Source organism: Hesperophylax consimilis, chromosome 16 (assembly GCF_061612785.1).
Source record: "Hesperophylax consimilis isolate HC1 chromosome 16, BYU_Hcon_1.0, whole genome shotgun sequence".
In the NCBI taxonomy this organism is placed as follows: domain Eukaryota; kingdom Metazoa; phylum Arthropoda; class Insecta; order Trichoptera; family Limnephilidae; genus Hesperophylax; species Hesperophylax consimilis.
This window is the reverse complement of record NC_142851.1, coordinates 26,916,742-26,942,606: the sequence shown is the minus strand read 5'-3', so window position 1 is coordinate 26,942,606 and position 25,865 is coordinate 26,916,742. Positions and strand designations below refer to the sequence as shown.

Below are 25,865 nucleotides of genomic sequence, written 5' to 3'. Positions count from 1 at the left end.
GGCTTCTCCAATTGGGGTATGTTGTGAGGCTGCGAAGGAGATGTGGAGGAGGAAGGTGTTGAAGTACCCGGCTATACAGATATGGTCACCAAATACGGCTAAAGCCATTTCAAGTAACGTTTCTTACACCAAGGCAATACTGAGAGCATACTCCACAATAGAACGTGCAGCAGATATACTATATGCTATTTTTAAATAAATAAACATAAAATTTACTTGCGCACGCCAATATATGAACCCGCGATCTCCAGCTTGCTAGTTGAGATTCTCACCCCTCGACCCGGAGCACAGTTGTCCATTAAATCAAATTTTTTGAATACATATGTTCTAAAAGGCGTTACATAAAACATATAACCAGAATTCTGTTATCACTACCAAATTTAGTTAAGGTTATTTTATTGTAATCGCTTAATAAATGACAGCCATAGAGTTATCAGTTTTTACAGTCAGTAGTCAATATTGTAAGCTCAAAATTGCATCGTTCGTCATCGTGGTGAAATTTTCGTGCTCTTGTATACTTTTCATGGTACGGTGGTAATTCACCCGCTATCTTTCTTTCTTCGCCACATTATGGTGCCATTGCACCAGCAACAGAAACGTATGTTTCAATGGCGTAAAGTGGGATATCTTCTTCCATCACGTCTTCCATAAATCTTTTCCTGAATAATCAGTTGTATTCATCGTTCCATAGAATAAAGATGAATACACGAAATGCAGTGTGGGCGTTTTGGTTCAAACTTCAGACCTATCGCACAAATTTAAAATACAGAATTGTCTTTCATCAAAATTTTCATTCCGATCAAAAGAGATGGTTAAATAAGATTTCAGGCAAGTGTAAGAGAGATAGAGCGCTTTCTAAATGGGCTGGAACCAAAAGGTTACCTAAATTTGCCTATCCCTTGTTTATTCCATATCCTAAAGGTCTTAACCTCCGAAAAAACCAAGTATTATTATCATTTTTTTTATATTAACTCCACACATCATTTATATTATTGTCATCGTTGAATGTCGTTTCAAATTTGTCACCCCCTTGTAGTAATTGTCGAAATCCGATATAATTAATCGGCCCCAATCATCAAACATTCGATTGATATTAAAGTGATCGAAGAGCCGATGAGCCGATTCATGTTGTGATACAAAAACCATTCGTTTTGTGAACCATTACTAGATGTGTATCTACAGGCTATAGTGCCTAAATCAAGACCAACATCGGAACTTCCAATTGAAGCCACAATATTCAAAAGGTAAAGACCTCCTTCCCACTCCTATTTGTCCTTGTGACAAACACGATTTTTTATTCTGATTTAATTGTTCAAATTTACAGTCCATTCCTCGAGTACCAATCTATTTGGTACCCAACAGCGTAAATTAATGTTTTTTTTATATTATCAATTCAATGGTCCCCCAATGATGTGTTCAAGTATTGAAATATTTTACAACAACAGAATTTCAAAAATATTGACCATTCGACTATTGTGGTAGATACTCTCAATATGGCCCTGACTACATAACATAACCCAACCTTTCTCTCGCCAGTCTCCTTTCCTTCAACACTTTCTTCAGCCCCATAGTACCCAACAATTGATAATGCTGTAGTGCAACTGGCTTCTGGCAGTTGGGACTCTAGTATGTCTATATTAGTCAATTCAATTCAATTAATTTATTGTTTCAAAAGCATTAAGAAATTGCTCATTTTAAACCGTTTTTAAATAAGTTTTTTAAACAGAATTACACAAATATAAAACGTAGTTATCGCCTAAACTAGCAACAAAGTTTGTCTTAAGAGAAAACTACAAGCCAAAAATGTGTATATTCTTGATATACCTTATATTGTAAGTAATAGGCATTAAAATCGCTTGACAAACGGGTTCTACAAACGTTCGATTTCAAGCACAAAACTGGTTTTTATTTATTTTGTAAATAATTTTATAAGGAAGCAAAAAAGTTAATCAAGTGAAACTGTCACGGCTATAATACTGTATTTTTTAAAGTATTCATTTTTAGTATTCATAATGTACACCGATTCGTTATAAAGATTAATCAAAATAGTGATTTAGCACTAAGTTTCGCCTTAAAGGCTGCTTCATTCTTGCTAAATATGTCGATATCGGAATTGCGGCTTGACCATTGGGAAGTTATGTCTGTAGGCTGGGAGATTAAACAGTATATGCTGTCGGCAACGGATTGAACCACCGGGAACATAGAAATGAATGCTCTCCATGATAGTCGAGTTTTTAAACAATCCTCGAATCAGTTTGAAGAAGAAGTTCTGACCCGTAGATGTTTCATTACGAGCACACCAAAAAAAAAAGATTGCTAGTCACCCAGTCAGTTGGGATTGTGAAAATACAACCATAGATCAACATTTTCCGTCTCGATATTTAGTTGTTTCAGTGTAACTTTAATTTAGTTTGGGAAACCCTTTATCTAAAGACGCTGTCTAGATTTTATCTTGTCTAGGTTGAATCCTGCGATCATACATAAAGATAATAGCCAATAAAAATGTGCGGTGAGAAAAATGAACGCAATGTCGGTAGTTCTTCTTCGAAGTATGATACAGTTAAATATGACCGAAGGCGATAGGGTCCTATTAGCTCAGTTGGTAGATCTGTGCCCCTGCAAGGCAAGGGTCCTGGGTTCGAGTCCTAGATGTAACCGTATCTTTTTCTTTTTTCTGTTTCAGATTTTCGTTTAGGAATCGCTAATATTGTCTTCATGTGAATACCCCACAAGAGTCGCAACTGCTCCCAACCGTCTGGAGCCAGTGAGACTATGGCCTCCCCAATTGGGGTATGTTATGTGGCTGAATGAAGTAGCGATGGGAAGGAGATGGGGTAGAGGAAGGTGGAAGAGTACCTGGCTATTCTGATCTGGTCTCCATAAGAAAAGTCTTCAATCAACGTTTAAGTTCTGAATGGTGGTCTTACACCAAGGCGATACTGAGAGTATCTTCCACCCCGGAACAAGTATACTTACAAGTATACTACACATTATTTTAAATGAACAAATCGTGAAATAACACAAATTCATCCAATAAATGTTACTTTCGCTCGCGATTTAAACCCGCGACCTTTCGTTTGCTCTTCGAAATCTTTACATAAAATAAAATACGACTCAAAGATATAAAAACATGAATTAATATATCTCTATGACATTGATATAAAAAAAATACTAGGAAATCATAAAATATCAAACTACTTCCATCTTTCCTTACTCATAAAATAATGAAAAACAGTCGTGAGACACGATATTTCATATTTTTTCATCTACAGTTCGTAAAGTTCAAATGTGACTCAATCAAAAAGTAAATTGAAATGAACAAAACAATTTCGGTGCTCCTTTTTGGGATTCAATTTGCCGACCGCGGCAGCACGGCTTGATTTGGGTAAAGAAATGGACCACGTGAATACAGATCAAGGCCGCTAAAAATTGTATATATTTTTTAAATACTTTTTTTTTGAGAGAAATGAGATGGTGGATCAATAAGTAGGTAAGAGGTAAAACTCACGTGGAAAATTAGTTCAGAAGACTGCAAAATATTGGAAAAGCGATCGATTGTAAATGTCACTGCCGTCAATATAATTAGGTGGATTGTAATCAAAAGGTGACACGGTGCAGCTTGGTGCACAACAACGATGGTGTAGCTTGGTGAACAGTGGATATTGGGAAGGAATCTGACTAAAAAGTGACACGGTGTAGCGTGGTTCACGACAACGATGGTGTAGCTTGGTGAACAGTGGATATTGGGAAGGAATCTGACTAAAAGGTGACACGGTGTAGCATGGTGCCCAGTAACGATGGTGCACCTTGGTGAACAGTGGATATTGGGAAAAAATCTGTTAAAAAGGTGACTCGGTGTAGCGTTGTGCCCAGTAACGATGGTGTAGCTTGGTGAACAGTGTATATTGGGAAGGAATCTGACCAAATCTATGTTTCATAGTGCAAGTTTTTGTAAGAATCGATATTATGGCACTGAGGGATCACAGGGTTGATCACTGCACAAATTTACGTAATAGACTAACCGGTAAAATTATGCAAAATCATTCAAGCATATGTTCCAATACTATCAGAATGGGACAGGTAATTGGGAAATAGGTTGTATGGTATATGTATATAGTATATTGATTGTAAATTTAAGGGGGAATACTTCAACACATGTAAAAAAAGGATGCATATAGTTGTGCAAACAATCATTAAATATCAATACACTCGTAATTATAGTGTATTATTGTGAAATAATATAATAGTGTACCTCACATAAGATGCACTACAAATATTATAAGGACCCCCTCCTCCAATACGAAAATATTCTCTTTACTGCTTTTTAAAACCCACCCAAAATTTACCAAATTTAATTTTAAATAGATTTGCTTTTTTTAAGCGTATCAAAAAATTAAATACTGTTTTTCAAAGAAGATAAAGGACCCCATCAGATTTTGATAGATAGATTTTGATAACGGACATATTCAATAAAAAATATACCTACATCCCCCACCACCCCCCTTCCTGGTTCCTTAGTCACCGGAAGAAGTAATAGTGCCAGTAATCGGTACAATTTCGACCATTCAACAAGTTATAAGAGATGAGTTCTATACCGCGTTGCGGGCAAAACGCAATCCAGATTCGCTAAAAAGTTTGAGTGCAAGGGAACATAAGGGAAGATAACATCTACCAAAAGGTGGGCCTATTTCAATTTTCTGGTGGTATCTTTCAGCTGAACTATTATTTTTTTCTGTTACTAAATATCCTTCTTCCATTAAATTCTCTTCAAGACAAACATATTGTAAAGGTTTTTCATTTTTTTGCTAAACGTAAAGATAATTATTTAAAAAAAATTCAAACTTATCCGGTTGAACTGTTTGGTGGTTTTCTGTTTTATAGAATTATTTTAAATTATACTGGAGGGTCTATGGTTAACATTGAAACGAAAAAAGAAAGACTGGTGTTCGCTCTTTCTAAATATCTATATTATTATATGCCTGACCATAGTGGAAAAGGAGATAGGACGAGTTTTATGAGGATGTATCATTTGGTGACAGATATAGCACTATGTGATCCGAGTGGTTTATCACTTTATTATTTAAAGGTGAATTTTAAACGTGACTATACCAGCAGTCACTTTGATTTGGTAATTGTGTACCAACCATTTAAGTAAAATGATGTTTAAATCGAATCTACTGGTTCCGCCAACCAACATCGATTCCCCGTAGCTACACGGTTTACATAGATATCTCCACAATGGGTGAAAGTTGACAATATGTACATTCTAAGGTTTGCAAAAGACCTTTTGGTGCTTTTATCGCGCCATAGTACCATTTTGCATTAGGTAGGTACCTACCAATCAAACTGTATAATGGCAGTTTTTAAGACGTATGTTCGTGTGCCATAAAAAATATACGACTACATTTTAATCTGCATAAGGCTGCTGTTTGATTTGAAATTAAAACAATAAAATCATTTGACTAATAATTATTTTTACTCCTATTTCCACCTAACACAAAGGGCTCGTAGGCATCCCTAACTTGCTCTTAAGTGGCCTCAATTCATCGTAAGCACGGTATCTTCTGGCACAATATTGTTATTTTCCTTAGTTTAGTGTATCACGCCATCAACTGAAAGAGACAATATTATTTCTTAAAAATATTTATGTTAACAGGTGTAGCAACCCCAGTTTGAGATACACGTCACAAACAGATGAAACAAAAAGCTTTCTCGCATAAATAACAATACAATTTTTCAATCTTTTTTCTGACCATTCTTCGCGTTGGCTTTTCAAATATCTTTATTCGTTTTCATCCCGTCACAAAGGGAAGTTTTAACCTTTGTGTGTACTTTGTTATGTAGCTTCGTGGGGGATTTAGGATTTGCGACCCTTTTGCCGGGAACTTTTCATTTTCCGACAGATTTGAGAAGGCGACGAGCGCTGTGAGGCTGATGGACCGAGCCATTTTTGTACAATTTGTTCGTGAAAGGGATTATTTTTTTACTATTATATTGAGGTTGCCTTTAGAAGTGGGTTCAGAGAAATAATCGGTATTAGGATCTTGTCTGCTAAGACGTTTTTGCTTGTAAAGATAATTTTAAAGTTTTTTTTATGAAGACATAATAACTTTTTCTCCACAATTAGGGTCTGTCGTGCGGCTGAAGGTAATGGGAAGAGGAGGGAGATGGGGAGGAGAAAGGTTGGGAACTACCTGGCTATTCAGATCTGGTCACCAAACACAGCTAAAGCCATTTCAATTCAGAATGCTGGTCTTACACCAGGGCGATACTGAGCGTTATTTTCCACTCTAGAATGTGCCGCAAAAAACCATATATTATTTCAAATTTATACATTGTGCAATTACACAATTCATCAAATAAAATAACTTGCGCACTTGGTTACTATCTAACAAATATGTTATTAGGGGCTGTTCTAAGGTTTGCAAAATGATATTATTTAGGTGTATTAATAGTAATAACCCACCTGTATTAGTAGTAATAAGAAAAAAATGAGAAAGGTATAAAAATGTCTATTATAATTTAAATTTACTATTGCAAATTATAAATCCTCAAAATTTCAGTAAAACTGTAACAGAGTACACAACAACAAAAAAATCCTTATACTTTAAATACAACAATTAATCGAACATCATTTTTTAATTACTAGAAGTTGAGAATACTAGTGAACGGGCGTAATTTTGAGGTGGAATTATATCTTTAAGAAATGAAAATAATAAATTTTTATTTTATTTAGTTTTAATTATTTCTTTAAATACCCCTAACTAGGCAAATCATGGACATGACATAGAACATTATGAACACATACAACAATACAATGATACGCATATATGTAGTAAAACTAATAATATAAAAACAATAAAAATATTTAAAAAATAATAATAGTACAAAAAAAAATTAATACAAAAATAATGGATTTGGGTGCCTCAGTAGTGATAGGCAAATCCAGAGACGTCCTGTTACATAACAGAAGACTCTAATTCTGCTTCTTCAGTCCTCGTGTCCAGTCCTTTCCAGTCCAGTTATAAGTCTAATCCTGTCCAGTCCAGTTTTTGATTTAGTCAGACCATAGATCAGAGGGTCCGTTTTATATTACTGTTACTGTCTGAATCCATTGTATACCTTAGGCACTAGGAATATATTAAATGTATTCATTGTTGGTACTACATACACTCTTTGTTCTGTTCTTAGTATTGTCGTGTAACTGTGATCTACAAGACTGTGAAGCTTGAAGTTGTTCGAATAGAACATTATAAGTGCATACCTATATATATATATAGATCTACCTTACATCCAATAATTTAGTTTCGTTTAATAAGGCTGTCGATGGATACATGTAAGGTTTTTACCCATCACTCTTACTCTATAAGATACTTCATTCACTTTCATACATCTTCTACATCACATACACACATTTAAATTTTCAAATTAGATAACAATTACACATTTGTGTGCATTGTGCGTGATTATGTGTTAAATAGTAATACGATATTTTGTAGTTCGCTGTCTCTCTTACTGTAGATAAAAACAATAACGTTACCATATATCTACATAACTTCTAATTAACATATTTCTTATAATTTGTATTGTTTGAGTCAAAAGTGTGATTCGACGAAGAAAAAAAGTTGATGCATTCAATTGAAATATTTATTCCATCATCTTTATGGAACCCTTCCAATATCACCCAGCTCTCTCAGGTTTTGATTTCTCCTTGTATGCAATTGGAATAGTAAATTTATGTTGCTAATCCCTCGTTTCGAATTCGCCATCCGTTCCATGTGTCAAAACCTTTTTTTTCACTTTTCGGCAATCACGTAGAAAGTTGCACACGTTGGGCAAAATCTCACATACACTTATAATATCGTAACTACAAAAATAATAAAAACTACCATGCTAAGCATAAGGAGTACAAGTCGAAAACAACAACTTTTAAAGAGAGCGATTTCAAATGTGTAATAAACTGTGACTACTTTAATTGGTTGATTAAGTATTTTGAGTAATATTTTTTATACCTAGCATGACAGAAATATTAGTGGTATTTTGTGGAGGTGTTGTACAAAAAAATCGCAACGTAAAAGTTAAATCGTTGATGAAGAAGATACTAACAAATCTAAATGAATCATTGTTCCAATGTTAACGAAGTAAACGCTTGTTTTCAAGTCACTCTAGAGTTGAAATTGAAAACAAGGACATTTTTGGCATCGAAAAAATAATCACAAGGACGTGGAAATTAATCGCTTATCATCTCACTATCGATTATTTAAAGGCAATGTTTATGATATCTAGTTTAAATCCTCATTTTTTTGGTTTTGATTGCATTTAAAATGTTGATTCGTATATGATTGATTTCTTTTTCGGTGAAACCAACAAACTTATAGTAATTAAATTATTGAAGACAATATGAGCGATTTCTAAACGAAAATCTGAAACAGAAAAATTAGAAAAGGATACGGTCACATCTAGGACACGAACCCAGGACCCTTGTCTTTCCGGGACACCGCTCTAATTTCAATGTCGCTTTTTATAATAGTGAATACAATAAATATTATAATTGCATGGCCATATAGCTATATCATTTTTTTCAATCAATACCGTTACTCAAAATATTGATATGAAACTTCTTGCTAGGGTTTAAAGCCAATGAATACACCCATAATTCACCATGTATCCCATATTTTTTGGTTCTATAAATTTGGAACATTATGGCTATAGTATTTAATAATAAAAAATCAATCAATTTAAACCATCATTCCATCCTGTTCGCGACGTCATTGCGTAGTAAAACTTTAAGATTGACAACTATGGTGATCGAGGCTTTAAATTTACGTTTTATGATAAAATAAATTTTAAAATAAGTTATCCCAGATTATCGGTAGATTTAGGAAAAAACTTTTTGGTAAAGATATTGTAATTTTTTTCCTCCTTCCATTGACACTATGGTAAATTACACCAACAACAATTTTAAACATCCAGATCTAGAGTAACCTCTATAGTTACCACTCTTTTCACGTTGAGAGGCGGGTTTAGGGACCACCACCCAGGAAACCATTTATTGGATAACCAACACGTCTGCCATATTTCACCCCAAGTGTTTCGCAACGTTTGGTTATTTAGCAGTGGTGCCCTGGTTCATCGTGTGAGTTGCGTTCGGGATGCGCATGCCCACAAGCTGCGTGGCGTGCTAAATTGAGAGAGTCTGGTTTGGGGAGACCCCTTGACCTCTCCAACTGGTCTCTGGACACATCGCCTTGTGCCGAAGTGGGATATATTCCAATTTCCGTCACTCCTGGATACACCGATCCGTAGATTCCTATTCAATCCTCATATATTTTACCTTCTCAGAACATCTTCTCCTTCATTTTCTTAAAAAAAAAGCATCCACACAGCTTCCTAAAAGATGACATATGCCCTGAGGGAAATTATTTTCCTGTGTGAAATATAACAAATTCTGGATAACACTTTGACTAAATAGGAGCTTTATAATATTTCTCGCTAAATATTATTATAACAGCAAAAAATTTTGTATTTTGGAAAGCAAAGAATTGAAATAGCTCTAACCGTTAGTGATTTATGTCTTGTCAATTTGTACGCTACAGATAACCAACCACAAGTAAGCCCACCCGATTTGGCCGTTCGAAACCGACGGATACTTAAAAGGTTAACTTCACGTGTTGGCTAAAACTTATCTAGGGGTTAAAAAAACGAGTGCTTCAGACTAAACACGGGAACTGAAGTTTAGAATTGCAGTCACAATTAAACGACCTTCAATATCAGCTAGTATACTACTCTCGTAAAACAAAATACAAGAACTGTGTAACCTACAGATAAAAATAAAAGACATCACAGCATTTCTATCTAGTCTAAAATAAATAGTAAGCTGTCACTGATTTGCGTGTTTTGAGTGATTTTCGCTAAATGCCTTCTAACGATCATTGATCATGATCATCTCAACATCTCCCAACTACCTCGTGTAACCGACGCTTGGCGAATACAAATAAGTAGTTCTGTCAACAGTAGACCTTGCGTCCAAAAACGTTTGTTTATATTTTTTTCTTATTTAATAAATTAAAATTTCTCTGAACTCATAATATTTATTGTATAATTTTTTTTTATTTTACATAAGGGAATATACAATTTGTCGAAAGAAATGTCTCCATCTTAATAAAAATTCTTTTTTCAAATTATCTTCGTCAACATTTGATAGCTCGTAGAAGGGGCCACGGTCAATTGAAACCTGGTTGAATAAAAAGGTAATTAATAACCATCATGAACCGGAACCGGAACGTAACAAATAAATGTTCACACAGATCAAATGCCAATTGATTGAGTCAATTAACTACTTCTACTACCTTCAAGACACTACTAGCCACATAATATTCCATTTGAGCCCCCAAAGGACAGATCAGACCGGGGCATACATTATTAAAGTATTTTCATCTTCTTTTCATTAATGTGGGAGATACGTGATTTGTTCGTCTTTGGAAAGAGAAATAATTATTCTTCTGAGTTAAAATGAAATATTTATACATGATTCCATGGATAAAATTCTAAAAGTTGTCAAAGTGTGTAATTAAAAATTGGGGGGGTTTTCTCGATGAGTTGATATTTTAAAAAATATTTATGTTTTTTCATTGTGTAAACGGCATAAACGTGAATTGTGAAAGAAACGTGTGTATTTAAATATCTAATTTCTTCATAATTATGGGAGTTTAGAGTCATAATATTTCAGATTTTTTACTAACATTTTCATGTTTAATATTAAAATTTTATTAGTTCGAAATATCAATGTGTATTTCAAATACCAGCACCTAAAAAAAAATTAATTTGGTTTCTAAAATGGTATTTGTTTTTAAGACAACTTCAAAAATCGGAAACATATAGCACATTTAAAATAACTCGGAAGCATTCCAAAAAATTTCACCGTCGTTGAGACTTGTAGGTGAATATATTTAAAAGCCGTAAGGATTAAGAACTTAACCCTTTCGACACCAGTGTTCATCCTCAGGAATATGAATAAAAAAAAAAATATTCACCAAATGAATCCACGAATTACGGAAAAGGAACAACGCAAGCGGCGTTTCGCGCAGTTTGCGGTTTCTTCATTCCCTTCCCATAATTCGCGGCTCGGCTCGCGGAAATTTTGTCCCGTTTACACGTAGCATAAGATTGTGATGTATTGGTTTTTTTCTGGAACATAGATTTATCAGCTTGTTTCATAAAACGTGCAATAAAAGGAATTATGCATTTTAATTTAACAATATTGGAGGTAATGGAGTTGATATATATTGGTATGATATAAATGATTTTAATTCAATTTCTTTTACAAATATAGATTTAGTTGTAATCCAACAGCCAAGTTTATTGCCAATTCTTGCTGGTTACATAATCACTACGGCTTTTATATCTTTTATTTGAAGATCGATTTCTTTTCGTACAAATACTGTAAATCACTTTAATTTACCGTCCATCCATCGCCAATCGTCACAAATCATCTCATTCATACACGCCTCCCATAAATAATAGATATTATTAAAACAAATTGATCTTTTATTCCACATCATTATATTATATATAATAATCTATATTCTATGTCTTCAAGCTACAGCTTGCTTGTCTGTCCGATTGTTTTATATCACCTTACAGCTGTCGTGAAAGTTAACTGAATGGAAGTTAACAAAATGGGGATAAACCTGACTAATAAAAACCCGTCATTAAACTCTCAAAGCCATTTTTGGGATATTTATCGAACCAAGTTTCAGCCAACCCTTTTAACATGCATAAAAAATAAGTGTATATTCACATGAATATGGTTGCGAGGAATATGGCGATAGCTTCTGCTACCTTTTTTCTAATATTTAGCGAGGTCTGGAAGTGCCTACAGTTTTCAAATAATGTAACCGTTAAATAAAGTAGCCGTCATGTTTTTTAAAGTACGGAAATATTAAAGGAGTATTATATCGTGTTTTATATGGGTTGGCATACCTGTTTTACAATGAACACATTATGGAAAGGTCCAAAGTACACAGGTGAGAAAAACAGTGCAGGTGGGTTTGAATGCTGGGAAGCGGATTTTATTTTTATTCTATCGAATTCTCTACAATTTTTTAAAAATTATTTGTTTTTCTCCACATGGTAGGCACTGATGTTTCTCTCGTGGCTTAGGGTGGAAAATTTATAACGGTTGTTTTAAGTAAACAGCGTTGAGAACAATATAAATGCTAATATTTTCTGATAAATATTCTATGTATTCAAATTACTGAACAAATCCATAACGCGATGCAAGACTGTACGTAAACTTTAAAGTAGTTATTGCGACAGAAAACTTTAATAAGGAGGGCTTGCTCGAGGCTCACATTTTAATTAAGTCCGACGAATTCGTAACGATAATACATATATTTTTAGAGCGATACCTCAGGATGAAAGTTATATATATTTAAGATTAAAAAAAAACAGTACCTTACGATTAAAATATTTTATTCAAATCGATTCGAAAATTTAATGTAACATATTTTCAACTATAAAATTAGCCAGAATTTATTGCTTTAGACAGTTTTTATCTAAAAACATCTGAGATTCTTGTAAAACTTTCATTAGAAATAATTCAAATGAACCCCGCGGAAAGATCAATTTTCTAAGCGTGCTACGGCAAATTCGACAGTAGGACCGTCCATTACGCCGGGCCGCACACAGAATATTGTTTTTACACGACTCTATCATTTATATCTTTAAGATTCCCACTTTATTATAGAGCTTTGCTTGCGCAAATTCAACCGTAGGTCGATCCAATACACCAGGGCCTCGTGTCGCATGTATTTATGCATGGCTTCTTTACTTACGTCGTTAAGATTTCGAGATTATTTTAGAATATGGTCTCGTCTTAAGTTTTAGAAAGTACTTCAAATTCATACAGTATTAATTCTCTGCAATGAGTCCTAACTGCTCCCTACCGTCTGGAGCCTGTTATTTTGTGAGGCTGAAGGTATTGGGGAGGGGAAAGAAGAAGGTGGGGAGTAACTGGCTATTCAGATCTGGTAAACACGGGTAGGGGCATTTCAAGCAACGTTTCAAATCTGAATGGTGATGACGATACTGAGAGTATCTTCCACCCTAGAACGTGGTGCAAGTTTACAATATATTATTTTAAATCAATAAATTGTGAAATCAAATTAACTTGCGCACGCCGAGATTTGAACACGTGACCTTCGAATTACCACGAAGGTCAAAAGCTGAAACTCTACCAGTTCCATGCAGTTAGCTTCTTGCTCGAGAAACACTTAACAATACGTAACTACACTTGTAATTTGGCATTAGCAGAAATATTCAAAGTTCTCCCCAAATAAGTGTTAGCCTTGTTCACTGGGTAGCAATCAATTTCCACTTTGAAAAGTACTCTGCTAATATATATGTAGCTAGTTTTCCGAGAGAACTTGGGTTCGTTGATCAATCAATCAAACAGTGTTTTAGTAAAGAAAAAGGCGAAACGATGATGGCGGATGGTAATGACTCTTTAATCTCTGAGTTATGAACAGGTTCAACCTCTGACGCAAGCAAGAAAATGTTTCGTTACATCGTGTCAGTGGAAAAACTATTATTTCAAGATTAAAAAAAGGCAAACCTTTCCGGGTTAAGATTAACCTAACCCGGTGGCAAGGAAACTAGGCTAGCGCTCTGATCGATCAAGTTCTATGTGGAATAGTAGCTAACCCGATGGGAAGGAGTTTAAGCTAGCGCTCTAATAGATCAACTTTTATGTTAAATAGTAGCTAACCCGATGGGAAGGAGGCTGGGATGGCGGTCTAATGGATGTTGAATAGTAGCTAACCCGACGGGAAGAAGGCTAAGCTGGCGCTTTAATAGGTCAATTTTTATGTTCAATAGTAGCTAACCCGGTGGGAAGGACGCTAAGCTAGCGCTCTAACGGATCAAGCTCTATGTGGAATAGTAGCTAACCCGGTGGGAAGGACGCTAAGCTAGCGCTCTAACGGATCAAGCTATATGTGGAATAGTAGCTAATCCGGTGGGAAGGACGCTAAGCTAGCGCTCTAACGGATCAAGCTCTAGGTGGAATAGTAGCTAACCCGGTGAGAAGGACGCTAAGCTAGCGCTCTAACGGATCAAGCTCTATGTGGAATAGTAGCTAACCCGGTGGGAAGGACGCTAAGCTAGCGCTCTAACCGATCAAGCTCTATGTGGAATATAAAACCCGGTGGGAATGAGGTTACGCTAGCGCTCTAATGGATGAAGTTCCATAATGAATAACTTTTCATCACTGCTAACAGGGTTATGAAGGAAGCTAGGTCTGCAGTCTAATCGATCAAGTTCGATATTAATAGCGATACCGACATTATCATAACAGTTTATTTAGTTTGTTTATTGGTTGAATAAATAAAAGCGTAAATAAGAATGTTGATTCATAGGCCCCATGCAGGTTTATAAAATTGAGCATCTTTCAACAAGCATTTTCGATATTTGAAAATTTTTTATTAATTTTATCGGAAGTAAGAAAAAATTGAGCATATTTCGGGAACACGGACACACCCACAAAACACTTCTATCATTATATTTCTTCAGTGGGTGTGAAGTTTTTAAAATTGTTGTCTAGTTTTAAATTTCCATAGTAAATTAAACATTTAAACGCTTCGGAGGCTATGAATTACGAATAGCCTTCGAGCCATACAGTGATGCATTTTCTAGTTTGGGAAATAAAAAATAAGCAATTTAGTTTTCCGAAGCGTATCATTTTTACTTGGATTTGTTTACTTTTCGTTTCCTTGTGAGATTTTTTTATCAACTGGTCAACCACAATTTACTTAATATATAGTGACGTTGCTTAATATATAGTAAATTTATATACACCGTTAGTGTTCAACACACCAGCGGATATAAGAATTTTTTAGTTTTTACATTAGCTCTACACAGAAGGTTATGAGGAAAATTATTTTCCTCAGGGCCTCTGTCATCTTTGAGGGTTTTTTTAAGGAAAAGAAGGAAAGTAAGTAAAGGATGATCTGGGAAACAAAAAGGTGTGAGAGGTAGTTAGGTATCTGGGAGTCTGTATGTCCAGGAGTGACGGACGTTTGAATTCATCCCTCCCACTGAGGCGACGGGTCGAGAGAGACCACTTGGAAAGATCTCCCTATATCATCCTCTCCAAATCCGGTCCGCCACATAGTAGACGGACATATTAATCACCCCATAAACCCGGGCACCCCTGCTAAGTCACCAAACGTAGTGAAATTTAATGCCATGAAAGAGTAAAATTATTATTTTCAGACCTCGATGTCGAAACTTAAGAGAAATGCGACAAAAAGACAATACCTGCCCATTTAAAAATCAGGATTTCAGATAACCGACGAAATAAATGCGTAGATACCTACCCCTATTATTATTTTTAGTATCGGTATGCTATTTTAGTTATGTGTAAAATAGCATATATTTTACGTCGAACATTGGTCTATTTTTAAATTAATAAACTTATTTTTGTTGCTTTTCCATATGGAAATGGAAACACGCGAAGCTTGTGGAGTGCTTAGCTTATTTTATCTTGGTAACGGGAAGGTTAAATTAAACAGGGATTTATTTAATTGAGTATATTTTATAACTTAAAACGTAAATAAATACATTTTCACATATCGATACTAGATATTTTTATTATGCCTTTTTATTTAAAAAAGCAATTATTTAGTTTGGTCAAGTACTTTGGCCTCAAACCCATTATAAGTTTTTGAATGAAAAAGACCACGTAGCCGTTCCTCTTAAGTCGGACAAACTTTCGCGAGTTGCGAAAAACCTGACAATATTTGAAGTCTTTCACCCCTCTGAAACTGTTGCTTCTGCAATAATGAGGCACTTAGCAACTAGTGAATCCAACTTGACCATTTTATGTAGGTATATCTTCTTTTATTCAATAGTCGCAAGGCCAATGGTAAATAATGACTTTTGGAATAGGCAGAAGAAGCGCAACACAGCTTTTATTCTTAAAATATACCTAGATATTCACCTAATATATAATTTTTTACATTTCCATACAAAAATAAAAATAAACCTTTAAAAAAGTCCACATTAATAATAGATTTATTTAAAAATATATACAGAGATACACCTTTTTTGGTTCGACTTAGGATTTTCCTTCCCAGGGACTAGAGTCAACCGTGCTAACAACTGAGCCGAAACCCTATTGGGTAGGACCAATATTTATTTCGTATATTAACTTCTGCAATGTCATCCAATTTCAGGGAAGTGCGTATACGTTCGCGTGTATTTGGGTGATTGCCACCAAAATTTTAATAAGATGAATGAACAAAAAAGTTAATAATAATTCTTTATTCCAGGATGTGAGGAGGTGAGTGCAATCCCACATATCCCATAGCATAGCATGTAATGCATTGTCATCGACAGCGAGAATATATACCGAGTTTCAGCTTAATCGGATGCCGGAAAGTGTGTTAATTGTCACTTCCAAGATTGCGCTTCATTCACGCACTCAATCAAGAAAACAAAATGTAATTCAAAAAAATGTATTAATAACAATAATATTACATTGTTAATACCATAAATAATTAACACGCAGAGAACATCACACGAAAATGTCTTAAATTGAATTGTTTCTTTTAATAAATAATATAAACAACTGCTATACAAATATATCCCTAGGTTTTCGTGCCCACCTATTTATTGAACACATTTAAATTGTGTAAGTAAGTAAATAAAACCATATTTTATTACAATTCCATCCATTTTAATTACTTAACATTTTACATGTATTGAGGTTTTTCTTTAAAAAAAATTATTTGTGATTTTAACGATATGAAAAAAAAACTTTTAATTGGAATAGGAGTGCTTGCAATTTGATTTGACATGGTGCAGAATAACAGTACTTAATCCATTGCTATTAATTTACAAAAGGCCATTTTGTAAAAATCCAACTCTCATTATTTTTTAAATGATATGATTAAAAATAACATTAGTTGTATTGTAAGAGTAAACTTTTTTCATGAAATTCTACTTACTTTACTTGCAAAAAAAATCAATGTTTATAGTAATCAAAACTTTAAATAAACAAAGTAAATCGTTCTTACCTTTATTAAAATCCAAACGATTGGCAGAAAACTTCTTACTAAAAAATTCTCGCCGTGAATTTCAATCCCTTAAAAAGGCGATAACAAAGGAACGTGAAAAATGTTCTTTTCAAACAAATATTATGTGAATTCGGAATTTCTGAAAGCGCGCGAAAACTTTTAGTTTCTCAGTTTCCGGTCGCACAGAAGACGCCCTTACAGCGACGCGGTATGCGAGAGACTGAACTCTCTTAGGGGTAGGAATGATGTCAATAAACAATCATCCCCAGTAAACCTTGCCACTTTGTCAAAAAACCATCATTCGTGTTTGTTGAAACGAATCTACTAACAAGTGAATACGACCTTTTCATAATCGTTTATTTACTATCTCGAGAAAATTATTTCCGACAGCATACGTTTCCGAAGTTTTGTCCCCAGTACGTGGAGGGAAATTGAATTTAGTTAAACCCGATCACTTTGTAAAAAAGTCAACCCTTTTCAATTACTTATTTGTAAGTTCCTTATTATTCAGTTGAGCTTTCATTTTATGTATTTTACTACCCGTATTTAAAGAATGGGCGCCATCCCTAATCTAGATTATCGCGCTTCCGTTATTTAAAGCTTTAAAAGGATATGGAGCGTGCATAAAAAGGGGTTGTCAAAAAGCTTATAGTAAATCAATGACAACTGTTTAATTAACCCCTTTTTACAAAAAGCTAAAAATGATATCCTTGGGTTCGTTGATTTAATATTTAAACCGAGTCAAACTATTGTAACTTCATAATTATTTTAGTGCCAACATTCACAAAAATACATTTGTTCATAAAGCTACAACTTTCCTAGTTCAATAACAAGAATCATTTATAGTTTCCTAAAGTTATTTTTCTTAATATAAAATAGAGACCTATTTCTTCCTTTTCCTATATAATTTTGAAGTAAATATTAATAATGCTGGAATAACTTAATTTTTTAGTAAAACCTCGAATTTTTTACTTAAATAATTTATTTTCTCTTTTGACACGCCCGTAGGGAAAATTAACAATATTGTACATAAGGGTTAAGAAAATAATGAATAAAATCATTTCATACATTACAGTGGTATACTATTAGTTAAATTTAAAAATAAAAAAAGAATTCTAACTTAAATTATGTGAAAAAATATCTTGACATAAAAAATTATTTAATTTTGTTTTAAACATCGAATTTGCCTTGTTAAAAATGTAGATATTATTGGTATAAATATTTATTTGACGGCATCAGTGGTCGAAGGGTAAAGCTCTCGACTAGCAAGCCGAAGGTTGCGAGTTCAAATCCCGGCGTGCGCAAGTAAATTTAATTTATTAATTTGTGTTATTTCTTAACTTCTTCATAGTAATATTAAATATTAGGAGAGTGAAAAGTTTATAGAAATCCCAAATAAGAAATGAATGTTCACAACTTTAATTTTTAAAATTAAAATATTTTGAAGGATTACAAACTTCGTAACATGAGTAAAGTTCTTCATTTTCGGATATTTTCTTTCAACTTGTAATACAAATAACAACATAATACAGTATTCATTCTATTCAATAATGTTAGTAAGCCTTCTCAATTCGTAAGGTTTCAGCGCATTTATACTTCGCATTGCTCCATGTAGGTACAGTGTTTTCAGTAAAAACCTTCTATTGTGTTCATTATTTTCCATTCATCGCTTGTAGACGGGAAATATTTGAGTATTCGCCTGCGAGTTTCCCAGTAGGCTTTGTTATGGGACCCTTCAAAAAGAAAATTACCATAATGCATTTCCTGTATTTCTCGTGTTTTAAACTGGGTCGTACAAAAGAGCCTGGCTCTGCAGTTTCTGCTGTACTTACAACAGTATAATTATCACTTTCAGGTAGTAGACATAATACATTCAGTATTACAAATTAACAAGTTTGTTAAATATATTAAACATTTAAAAATTCTTTTGTGTATCGGAGAATAACTGTTTTTTTATTGTTTCCAAACCAACAGTATTGTCAAAATACATACAGGAGAATAGTGATCCTGTTAAAAAGTTAGCATGCCTATTTCCTTATAAAATATTAGTCATTCAGAATACATCAAGAACAGGTGTACTTTTCCTAATAAATATCATAACGGAATGCGACAATATCTCTATGTCAATATCAATATTTACATTTATCTCTACGTCAATATCAATATTTACATTTATCTCTACGTCAATATCAATATTTACATGAACACGTGTTCCACCGTCCTCATAAAACAATCGCTTTTATCTGATACTTTGTTAGGAACTCTGTAAATTCATTCGATAAAGGCCTGCAGGCGTGTTTTTAACAGCAATATGAATAATTGGATCAGATTTTTAATAAATTAACAGTATTTTTTTATTAAGTTTTCTCCGTGTACAGCCACAAAAGTGGTAGATACTCTTAGTACGGCCTTAGTGAAATGCCGCCATTTAGAACGGAAACTTCGCTTGAAATAGCTTTAGACGTATTTAGTGACTAGATCCTAATAAACAGGTACTTCTCCACCCCACAAGAGGACCAATTTGGAGAATTATTTTACCAATAGTCGCTCTGGCTCTAGGCAGTCGGGACTTTTGGGCGATGATCACAAATAACAGCCATGAATTTAAATTATTTTTAAACATTGAAGCACTAAACTAATATGTGACCATATGTCTTCTTTTGAGATTTAAAAAAACCTGGTGAAATCTTTTTATATTTGGGTGGTTGGGTGGGCCTCGATAAAAATAGTTTTCTCAGGACCTATGTCATCTTTGGGGATTGGCGTTGGGTCGAGAGCGTCCGTCCGGATAGGTCAATAGGTCTCCCTCAACCAGTTTTTCCTGATTCAGCAATAGGTGGGCAAACGCATCCGCCGCCAAGACATAGACAAACCTCACCCCGTGAACCAAGGCTCCCCTGCTAAGTCACCAAACATAGCGAACCGCATGGAGCGACCTATGGCAGGGGTGTTGGTTCACGGGGTGGCGGTACCCATTACCTCCTCCCAAATTGAATACTACCTTATCCTTACGATTATTAAAACGTTTGTTCTAATTAATGTTTCAGCCATTTATATTAGTACCTAACCCATAACATTGAAAAAAACATACACGCCAAATCTAAAAACCTAACCTAACCTAACCCATGAAATTGAAAAAAAATACACGCCAAATCAAAATAGTTTAAGCAAATTGAAAAAAAAACATGTAAGCAATCATAATTTAATAATATATCGTCATAAACTTGAACAGAAAATCTCAAGAAGTTTTTTTCTATAACGACATAACAAAAAAACTTATCAGTTTACATAAGACCTATCGACTCTTTGGCACAAGTCAGTCGTATTCTGTTCGAGAAATGATTCACTTCCGCACCGGGGGGGTAATATACGCCCCCCGAACGAGAGTTTTGTGTGATATCTTCTTTTTATATCACATGTTGGTTTTTTTTATAAATCACATGCTCCATTGTAAATTCCTTAATTCCTCGCCGGATACTCTGCCGCAAGTGCGGATGTAAAAAGTGCATTTTTACTGGAGAGGGCCATAATAATATAATGTATTTGAGATAACTTGGAGGGTGTACCTACTATCTCTTTTACCATTTAACATTCCTTAATGGTTGACCGTTGGGAGAAAGTGGGCGAAGATGTCCGTTTAAAACGGTAGGTATAAATAAAACTAATATCTGAATGTTACTGGAAAGGACAAAAGGAATATTAAGAGATTGCTCAACTGTGTATGGGGGATTCCAACGACCCCCTTCAAGTGAAAAACGATTTTTACCTTCAGATAGGTAAAGGTTAACATTTGAAAATGTTTGAACAATTTGAGATAAAATTGAGTTTAAAATGTTCAGGGGTTGTAAATTGGCAGTATAGCCCTGGTGAAAGACTACCCTTTGTTGCGTTGCCTGAAATGGCATTAGCCATATTTGGTGATCAGATCTGAATAGTCAGGTACTTCCGTAATTTTTTATTCCCATCTTTTTCTCTCCTTATTCCCTTCAGCTTGGCTTCATGAAGTTATAACAAGCGTACAAAGAAAACATAAAAACTCCGACAGTAAATTCAAGCATTGGACACAGACACTACCAATACTATGCAATAAAAGCTTTCAACAGTGTAAAACTTGAAATTAAAATTGAGGAAAATAAAAATAAAATCACACACAAAATTACAAAATGGATTAAAGAACAAAAAAGACAATATAACCAAAATTTCATAGCATAAAATAAAAATAAAACCTACACGTAACACACAAAACCAATATAAACACAAAAGATTATTTTCAATGTAATTTTTTTTAATTTTAAATATATTATTGTGTATTTTTAATTTTAAATGAATAATTTTCTATTTAAATGTATTATGTAGATTATATTTTCATATTATAAAATGAAGGCCTCAGCACGGGCAAGCCACCCGGCGAGGCCTACATTACTTTACTTGAAATGTAAAAAATATTGTACAAAATAAAAAAAAATAAAAACTCTTGGCTCTTCTAGGAAAAAAACTTTTTTTTTAATTTTGTAATAAAACTAACTGACTTCTTACAGTGAATACCTCACAAGAGTCCCAACTGCTCCCGTCTGGAGCCAGTGAGACTATGGCATCCCCAATTGGGGGATGTTGTGAGGCTGAAGGTAAGTGGGGAAGGGAAAGAGGAAGGTGGGGAAGTACCTGGCTATTCAGATCTAGTCACTAAACACGGCAAAAGCCATTTGGAGCAACGTTTCAATTCTGAATGGTGGTCTTACACCAGGGCGATACTGGTAGTATCTTCCACTCTGGAACGTGCCGCAAATATACTATATATTATTTTTTTAATTAATTAATTGTGAAATAACACAAATTAATCAAATAAAATTTATTTGCGCACGCCGGGTTCGAACCCGCGACCTTCGGAATGGCAGTCCAATGCGTTACCACTGGACTATGCCGGCCGTCTGTGTGGACTATGACTTACTACCATTGTACACTTCGTTTTTTGCAGAGGTAGGCAGAGATGATAGACCGCCACACAACTCAGTCACGGGGCACGCTCATTCAAATTTATTTAAATCTTCTTCTATGTATCCACACTATTATTTTATTCAGACTCTTGACAAGACCTGACTCAATTAGGTACTTATTTGACTTACGATCTGGCTATATGTAATCAATATTGCAAAATTCAGAGATTGGAAAGGCATATCTTAAAGACATTTTTATTTGAAGAAAGCGGAGTAATCTTCTAGCAACAGGTGACTTTTCCAGGGATGGCCTGTTGTATTGAACGGTCGTGCTGCCTCCCACGTGTTTTTGAACATAAAAGTTTTAATTGAAAACGAAAATTGAAAAATCGGAAATCGGGATTCAAAGTGTTGATAAGTTCGCGAGATCGAGTCTGCTTTTGAGAGGCTGTTAAAACTCCGCGAAATAATCAACAACCATGGACGCTGGGAACTTTTCCAATTTAACAGAACATTACAGGAAAAAAGAGAATCTCTTTTAGAGCACGGACACAAAGGTAGATTCAAGGTACTGTCGAAGTGAAATGAGAGAAGATTCATTAATTTACAGGATGAAACGCTACAAAATACACACTTTATTGTGGTCACTATAAGAGATTGTTGGGTTTAAAGTTTCTTTTGAACTTGAGTCTGTCAATGAACATTATAGAAGAAAGACCGCTCAAAATGATCAATATAATACACAATACTGTTTTTGAGCGTTCTAGAAACCAGCAATAAAGGCAGTTTGTCCGATTAAAAAACGTTTTGATTCTGAATGGTGTCCTTTAAGCAGTTACTAGCAGTTTTGAACAGAAAGTCTTCGACTCCGACGTGACAGCTCACATGCCCTTTGACGCAATAAAAAAGGTACTATCAAACACGGCTAACATCTTGACATAATTGACCGAAACACGCAAACAAATTAACATATCAACGAAATGCAAAGTGGTCGAGTTAAAACAGGACTTTGCTACGCTCAGTCAATAACGTTATAACTTCCCTAGTGTTATCCCCGGCAGAAAGTCTCTAAAACCTTGCTAGAATTAGTGGTTTTTATCGAGAAATTCCTTGGATTATTGACAAATTTGTTTGGATTTCTAGACAAAGCGATAAGTCTAGATTTAGAACTTTACCCGTAAGCCCTAATAATTATTCTGATAATTCAGGAATACCCAATTGTTTCGACATACTTAATAAATTGAGACGAAAATCTTGAATATAAGCACTTTAGGATTAACGGAAGCGTCGAGGGATTCAAGTAGAAGCTTTTTTTTCAGTGTAAGATTACTGGTACCGCTGGAGATATACCTGTAGAATTGAGTTGTGGGCGTGTCGGGTGTGCCCAAATAAGGTAAATATTCTCGACAAAAAATTGAAATATCTACAAAAAAATTGTTTCATATTTATGTATCCTTTTACAACACCTATGAAATAATTTACCTAACTTCAAAATAAATACATGAAAAATTAACATTAATTTATTTCAGATACTTGCCTAAATTGACTCTTGAAAATGTCAAGAGTCCTAGAAATCTCATTTAGCTGCACCATAACTCTTGTAATGCTTTGCTGAGGCAGAACGTCCGTTCTACCACGTGGAATACATAGCAGGTCGTGGTGTTGAACCTGGGGGTAGTTGTTCGGTACAAACAGTTTATAGCATTCCAGGAGGTATGGGCTGTCAATAAAATAATATTCTAGAGAAAAATTCAATATCATTGAACTGTCTGAGGCACGGAAGCTGAATGGTTTAAGGTTTGAAAATCGGCGAAACATTTAATTTTTTTATTAGGTGCAACACAATTCTGGGGGTTTTCAGTTCAGTGACTGGTGACTAGAGTTTGGAACGAAAACAGAGACTCTCACCAAGGACGTTGTGACAAATTGACCGCCACACAATGAACCATAGAAAGACAATTGCTAGGTATGCTCCCTGCAAGCCAAGAAATACTCAAACACGATTACTATTAATAAGGTGACCGTATTGTATTCCCAGTACTATTGGATGGTGTCAATTGGTGAAAAAAAACATAAAAGTCTGTAATCACGTTGTTACGAGATATGAGTATTTTTTTTGTTCCTGTTTATTTTCTTTTATATCAAATCTTTCTTGAATTGTCTCCCCACAATTCGAGATTACAGCTCTCCTAAGTCCGAACTCGACTTCAATTTTCCAAATTATTTTGAAATACGCCAATTTAAATATTAAAGTGCAAAACTTGCCTTTCTTTTCTCCATCTCTTTTGAAAAGAATTAGGCCAATAATATCCATGAAGGGATGTATTTTTTGTTATTTAATTAGTAAAAGAATATATGGATAGCTAATTTATAAGCAGCATACCGTACAAAAACAGATTTATTACGAATACTATTCTTGACAGATCAATTCAGTTTTAGAAAATGTTATAGGTAGAAGGTACTTATAGCTTGTGAGAATTCTGTACATTATCAGTTGTAGTTTTGATAGTGACGTTTAAATTCAAAGCAAATTTGAGTTCATTGAACAAGCATTACGCAGGTACGTACAGGTAGGTACGTACAGACATCCGAAATTAGTATTTTTGATCAATTAGTCGCGTATCGCAAACGTTTTTTAAACAATATAAAAAGATAATAATAAAATGAATGAACAAAAAAAGTTATTGTAATGCATTGTCATCGACAACGAGGATACATACCGAGTTTCAGCTTAATCGGATGCCGGAAAGTGTGTTAATTTTAACTTCTCAGATTGCTCTACATTCACGCATTCATTCAAGAAAACAAAAGTGTTATTCAAATAAATGTATTTAAAAACAATTATATTACATAGAAGATACCATCATTAATTAACGCGCAGAGAACATCATAAGAAAATGTCTTAAATTGAATTGTTTCTTTTAATAAATAATATTAGAAACCGCTATACAAATATATCCCTAGGTTATCGTGCCCACCTATTTATTGAACACATTTAAATTGTATAAGTAAGTAAATAAACCATATTTTATTACAATTCTATCAATTTTCATTACTTAACATTTTACCGTGCCTCGCGAATATTTTGTCACAACCCTTAATCAGTTTTATAGTCTTTTTTAAGTTCTTTCTTTTTAAAAGAAAATTGGTTGTGATTTTAACGAAATGAAAAAAAACTAATGAAATCCTGTTAAATAATCTATTAATTGGAATAGGAGTGCGTGTAATTTGATTTGACGTGGTGCAGAATAACAGTACTTAATCCATTGCTATTAATTTACAAAAAATCATTTTGTAAAGATCCAACTCTCGTTATTTTTTATGAGATATGATTAAAAATGACATCAGTTGTATTGTTAGAGTAAACTTTTTTCATGAAATTCTACTTGCTTTACTTGCTTTGAAATGTTGACACAACGTTTCATTCGGATAAGCTTTTGTTTTTATATAGTTCTCACCTGTGAGAGATAAAAACATGATTTAAAAAAAATAGCGCCATCTGTCCATCAGCATTGACGTAAAAGCAAAACGCACGATTGTTTTTCTATCTGCACAGGCGGATTGAACCACAGCAACGCATGGCGGGGTGCAGCTAGTACATAATATATTTAATAATTTATGCCAAAAAGGTTCATTTAACAAACCTGGTACATTAAATAAAGCTGGACAAAATACAATAGAGTAATAATATATTATGCTGACGCTATTGAAGTGCTTAAGAATTTTTATTTCTTTTTTCGTTTCATTAATTTTTTTGGACAAATAAATTTAATAAACTTGAAAGACAGATTAGAGAAAATGAATCCGGCGTCTTTTAATGCGGAACCATCTTTAAAAATAAGATTATTTTCAC

General features: G+C 34.2%; 1 long non-coding RNA gene across 1 annotated transcript in view; it reads right to left on the bottom strand.

Moving 5' to 3' along the window:
* The window catches only part of LOC149416951 (uncharacterized), a 236,930-nt gene extending 219,682 nt beyond the window's left edge, over positions 1–17,248 (bottom strand). Inside the window, exon 1 of the long non-coding RNA XR_016303404.1 lies at positions 17,079–17,248. This is a non-coding gene — a long non-coding RNA (uncharacterized LOC149416951). The remainder of the gene's footprint in view (positions 1–17,078) is intronic.
* Between the last annotated feature and the right edge of the window lie 8,617 nt (positions 17,249–25,865).